The following is a 6,389-nucleotide window of genomic DNA, read 5'->3' on the forward strand; positions in this document are numbered from 1 at the left end:
CCTGGTTTTACAGACCTTTAAATATTTGTCTGGTATGTGAAATGCAGGAGGAGACCAAAAAGGGAAAGAACATAACTGCAATTAGACATCTGAAAAAAATAATACAAATTTGAAACAGGCACATTTTTAAAAAGTAAAAGAAAGGAGCACTCATTATGTGAGTGGGAAGAGAAGAAAAGCTTGCGATGGAGAGAGTTGGAAGGTCTGTCATGCTTTCCTGTGATGTACCACGGTTTTTCATTCTGGGAAACCACACATTTATTTTTGGGCATGGAAGAGAAGGATGTGGACTTCTCAGAAGCGAGCAAGGTACTAAATTTTCATAGTTTCTACCTCCCAGGTGCCTGGGTTAGTCTAACTTCTGGCAAATTGATCTCGGGCAAAAAAAGCTTTACAGAGTTAGCATCTGTCAGTTTGGGTTGAGTGGCCCCCTTCATGTTGACTTACAGAGTAGGTAGGCTTTTCATACCTCAAATAAGGATAAAATTCCATAATAAAGGACCCAAAGCAAACACTTTTAAGACCTGGGTGATTTTTCATCACCTAAAAAATAGATAGCTTTATTTAACAAAACCCCTGTAGACTCCACAGCACATTCTTTTACAATAACTTTTCTTTGAAGTCAAAGCATTTTATAAACCACATATTCCTATCATCTCATTTTCCGTTTCAGCATGCTTGCAAAGAGCATCATGGAGAAAAGTGTTAGAAGTGGGAAGTTCTGGAATGGAAACGTGGAATCGTGTCATTCTAGGCTCTTAAGGAGAATACTAGGGAGCATACCGTTGCCATAAAAGATAAATATAAACACCTAATTTGGTATGGAGTTTTGTTATTTAGGGTTCAACTATGCTTTAAACAAAAGCTAGCTTTACTGGTAGAGAGTTTGTGTACTCTCAAGGTGATTCCAAACTTTTTACGTGTATCGTCTCTAGACACAAGGATCAAATAAGGACCCTGGGACTTATTCCAAATTAGAGAAACGGCATTATATGGTCTTTGAAACCATACATAGATAAACTCTGGATTGGCCTTTCGGATTTTATATTTTTAGCAATTGGGAACCAACTCTGAATATTCAAATAAATAAAACCTCTCGGATGTAAAGCCACAGTCCTTTGCTTTACAGCCAATGTGAAAACAGAAGTTATTTTCTTTATGGTGTGCCATTGATTCTGAAACATTTTTATATTACCTACTCTGCCCTTCCAACATTTTTTTCAGAGTAATATTACCATTTACCTTATTTTAAAAATATATTATCATTCTAAGTTAATATATTATTTTGAATGCCCTCTGGGAAAATTATCTTTTTATTTAACCTGTTTTCAAAGCAAAAGAAAGAAAAAGCAAAAAAAAAAAAAAAAAAAGCTCAGAACTGTGCATGGTACTCAAGGAAAAGTCTATGAATATGATGTAAGTAGCAATATAATCACCACAATGAAATTTCTTTTTATCTGTGCTGAAAAATAGTTATTTTTATCCTATATTACTTCCCACTTCCAACGTTTCTTTGTGAATATTAATATAGTAAACCCACCTTTATCCTGCATCACATTAACAAGTTTTTTTCCCCTTGGATTATTAATTTTTGCTTCTTTGCACTACATTTATCTTGTGCTGAAATGACAAAAAGCAGGCAAGAATAAGGATCCAGGTATTAGAAAGTTCCTGGTGTGCGTTTCTGTGTACTTTTTCTTCACATATTAGAATTGTCAGGAACAATTTTTTTTCCTTTGGAACTTCTTGTTTACATCTTGCATGATCTTATAAATTAATCTGAAGAGTAACTGGATACCTTTTATGGTTATTTGAAAATAAAATTTGTTACAAATAAGATGGTCCAGTCTCTGTTGCCTCATATTATTCATGAATATATTAATTTTTTCCAGTACTTTCCCACTGAACCAGAAAATATTAACCTCAAAGGATATTTAAATTGTTATTTATGACAAATATATAAAGACGAAGAAATTCAAAGGTGAAGTTGTTTTTATGTATTTCCCATTCTGCTTCTTTTCCTTCTCTGAAGTAGCAAAAATCATGTGGGGCTATCTGCTTCAACTTTGACATTCAAGGGTTTTGACAGCTTGCATCATTTAAAGTTATATTTATTATTCAGTAAACTTTAATTCTATAGAATAAATGCCCTTTATGAAATGTGATTTTTGAAAAGCACAGAGGTATTTCACCATTTCAAGCAGCTAAAGCTGTTTGAATTCAGGAGTGGTTTTTCAGAAGGAAAATAGAGTGGAGAACTATCTTAAATATAATATTTGCAGCATCTTACCAGATTGACCTAGGGGCTCTGCAGGAATTTTAAAGAGCTATGAAAACCTCCAAAATGTTATGATGTGAATAATTAAATGATGGTATTTTTCTATGATATAATCTGGGACAACTTATTTTATAAATATAACTACGTAGTTACTTTATTATTTCAGCACGCATACATATGCAGTCTCCTTCTGGATATTTTAATGAGATCTTTGTATCTCCAAGGGTTCTAATATAGCTTTTAATTTAATTTTCTTCTTAAGTATCACCAGTCAGTGTCTGTGTATGTTTTGTATATTTTCTAACAGCCATGAAAAGATATATATTTTTAAGAAAGAAGGCTCATTTCTCGTAAATCAATTCTTAATTAAAAGCAAAACAAAAGATCAAAATAATGGTAATTTTCTGTCAGTTGGAGATATTGTAATAGGCCTTCTTTTTAACTGAACATGGAGCCATGCTCCTGGAAGTATTCCCACTAATCCCAATAATCTTTCTAGATTCTGTGTAGGTTCTGTCTTCACAGAGCTTGGGCCATAACTTTGTTCTTTACTAGAATCATGTTGCTGTTTTGAACTTTTCTGTTCAACAAAGTTTGACAAAGGCTAGCATATCAACATCAACAACCATAACAGCAGCAAAGGGCAGATTTCCTTGGAATGAGTAGTTTAATTTTCTTCATTTATTAAAAGAGGCACATTAGAAACAAACATTTCTTTTACAATTCAAAGAGGAAGTTTTGGTTTAAATTGAGCTTACTAGTGTGTTAAGGTGATTGAACCCTCTTGATTTCATTAGTGAACAAGAAATATAAATCGGCCCATCTACTGTGTATATGTACACACAAGCATATACTATGCTAGGCTAAATATGCATGTTATATCATGGACTGAGCTAGATTCTGAGGCTTCCCAAGACCTGTCACCGTATATGCACCTTCAGTAGCCTGAAAACCTATTAAGTGTTGCACTATGAAGCATGTGGTTTCAACTCTGGTATTCTTTTTCTGGAGTACCTCGCATTGGAATGTATTACTAGTAAAGATGATCACCATGGGCTTTGTTTTTGTTTGCGTTTTGGCTCAGATATGGATAAACTCACGGAATCACTCTCTGTGCTGGAAAGAGCCTTACTAGGTTGTGTGGTTCAAATTTCCATTTATTACTATTATTTTCAGTTGAAACAGAGAGCACTCAGACAGACATGTATCGTTTTTTAGTTCAGACGACTGTGGGCCCTTCTCAGGAAAGTATGGACCTCAAAAGAGTTTCAGTTTAAAGCTCGGCAGATTTGCTTTTTTACTATTTATTTATTTATTAAAGAAAAAAACAATTGCTAAAATGTATCATTGCAGCAATATGGCCACTGCTAAAACCTTTTATCTATCACTGCTGCATTGTTAGTGAAATTTATATTCCGCGGAGAAACATTACAAAGGTTACAAAACACTGACCGCTTTTAATTAATGGAATTTTCTTTCTTTCTTTCTCTTTTTTAAAAGGTTTTATTTATTTATTTGACAGAGAGAGAGATCACAAGTAGGCAGAAAGGCAGGCAGAGGGAGAGGGGGAAGCAGGCTTCCTGCTGAGCAGAGAGCCCAATTCACGGCTTGATCCCTGGACCCTGAGATCATGACCTGAGATCATGATCTGAGCCAGAGGCAGAAGCTTAACCCACTGAGCCACCCAGGCGCCCCCTTAATGGAATTTTCTATAAATGTTCACAGCTTCTCCTTAGCTCATCAGTTGCTCACACTCGTTCCTCTGAAATTCTCTTTCATCTCAGTTCTATTCCCATGACACTATTGAAACCCTTTTCCTTCAAGTTAGCAATGATCTTTTTCTTATCCAAATCATGGCATTTTCCTTGTCTTTATTCACATTTGCTTTCCTGCCAGATTTTTACACCCCTTATTACTTGCATGTCCTTGAAACGATGTCCCTGATTGGCACTTGCCACAGGCAGCGCACCTGCTGCTTCTCTCGCCGGCTCTGCTGACTCAGAGCGAGCCCATCACAGGCCAGCACCGCCTCTCCCCTCTGCTTGCTTCTCTCAAAACTGCATTCTTTCTTCAAGGTTCAACTTTTTAGTGATGACTCTAAATATACTTCTTTGGTTATTTCCACCTGACTGTTCTGTTCGTTGCAGCCCAGCATAAATAAAATTGAACACATTTTCTTCTCTTTGGCCAAATGTCCTTCCGGACTTTTTCCATTTCTGGTAATGATAGGACTCTTCTCCCGGTGGGTCATGCAGGCTGAGAATCATCGAGTTAGCGATTTTTCCATTGCACTTTCCTTTACAAATTATTTTATACCATTCTGTTACCAAATCCTATTTATCCTTTCTTTATGGCATGTCTTTGGTCAACCCTCTTGATCTACCTCTTTTTGCCATACCCTCCACCACTATACTCACTGGAACTACGTTTTCTTAGCATGGGAGAAGATATTCTCTGTAGGAGGTCATAAGATATTTCAATTATTGTTTTGCTTCCTCATTTCTGTGCCCTAAGAGTATTTCTAATGGCTGGGGATTTTATTTTTATTTTTATTATTATTATTTTTAAAATATTTTATTTATTGATTTGACAGACAGAGATGACAAGTAGGCAGAGAGGCAGGCAGAGAGAGAGGAGGAAGTAGGCTCCCTGATGAGCAGAGAGCCTGATGCGGGGCTCTATCCCAGGACCCTGGGATCATGACCTGAGCCGAAGGCAGAGGCTTTAACCCACTGAGCTACACAGGCGCCCCAGGCTGGGGATTTTTAAAAAGATTATATTTAAATGAATTATTGAAATCACTTTCTTACTAATGTAAAATCATATAACCTAGAAGATGGTGAACTCTCTCTGTGGGGATTTAAAAAGAGCCTTGTTATCATTTATTTGGAGGATCTGGAGGAGAGCTTTCACAGTCCACATGTAACTGGAATAGAATATACCTATCATTAGTTTTACTTGAAAACATTTTAAAATGTGAATTGCATATTAAAACCAAAGAGATACACAACAGGAGAAAATAAGTGTTATTTGAATTGGGAACATAAAATCTACTTCAAAGAACATTATGGTCTGCAGGTAGACCCCAGTTTCTTAGGAATACCTAGATGGAAGAGTTTGAGGAGTTGTGAAGCATAGACAGTCTCCAAGATTCTTTCTGGTTCCAGCCATATGTGACAGGTGTAAGAAGAAGCAGAATCAGTTTTTGGACAGGCAGACCTGAGTTCATAGTCTACCTCTGCCCCCGAGATTCTAGTCCAAGCCCCGATTTGTCCACCTTTCTGATACTGCCATTACAGCTTTGTGGGTCCCTTTGCTTCTTGCTTCTTTCTACTCAGAATCCTTACCATATGTGACAAGGGTCATCTTTCAAAATATCATCTTTCCGTGACACCTTCTTCCTCAGGAATTTTAATGGATCTCATGGTATATATGATTAAATATAAACTCACGGAAACAGTTAAGATTCTTCATAATATGACTGTCATACTTTCTCAGTTTACTTCTCATTCCTTCCCAACACTAATCCTTCATTGTCAGTATCGCAGGGGTATTCTCACCATCACAGTTTTGCACACCATATCTTCTCCAGTCATAAAATATTTTTTGTGACTTCTTATCTGCTTAAATCTTACAAATTCTTTTTTCTTCATTATTTATTTCATATATAACACCAATAAATCAACATTTTAGAAGAAATAAAATCATCTAGTATCCCCAAAGCATCACATAACATCTACAAAACTTTTTCCTATGTTCTTTTCCAGTCTGGTATTTTTTGCAAAATTATAATAATTTCGTTAAAGCTCATAGTGTGGTACCTGGGACATGAGAAACGCTTAATAAATGGTAACTGCTTTGAATCTCAAAACTATCATTTCTTCAAATGATTCTAATTGTATCTCCATGAAAATTGTCTTCATTAGCACTTTAAAAAAATTTATTTAACAAATTTTAATTCCAGATGCGCCTGGGTAGCTCAGTTGGTTGAGTCTGCCTTTGGCTAGGGTCATGATCTCAGGGTCCTGAGATCAAGCCCTATCTGGGCTCCCTGCTCAGCAGGGAGTCTATTTCTCCCTCTCCTTCTGCCCCTCCCCACGCTCCTGCTCTT

Source organism: Mustela nigripes, chromosome 10 (assembly GCF_022355385.1).
Source record: "Mustela nigripes isolate SB6536 chromosome 10, MUSNIG.SB6536, whole genome shotgun sequence".
NCBI classification, from domain to species: Eukaryota; Metazoa; Chordata; class Mammalia; order Carnivora; family Mustelidae; genus Mustela; species Mustela nigripes.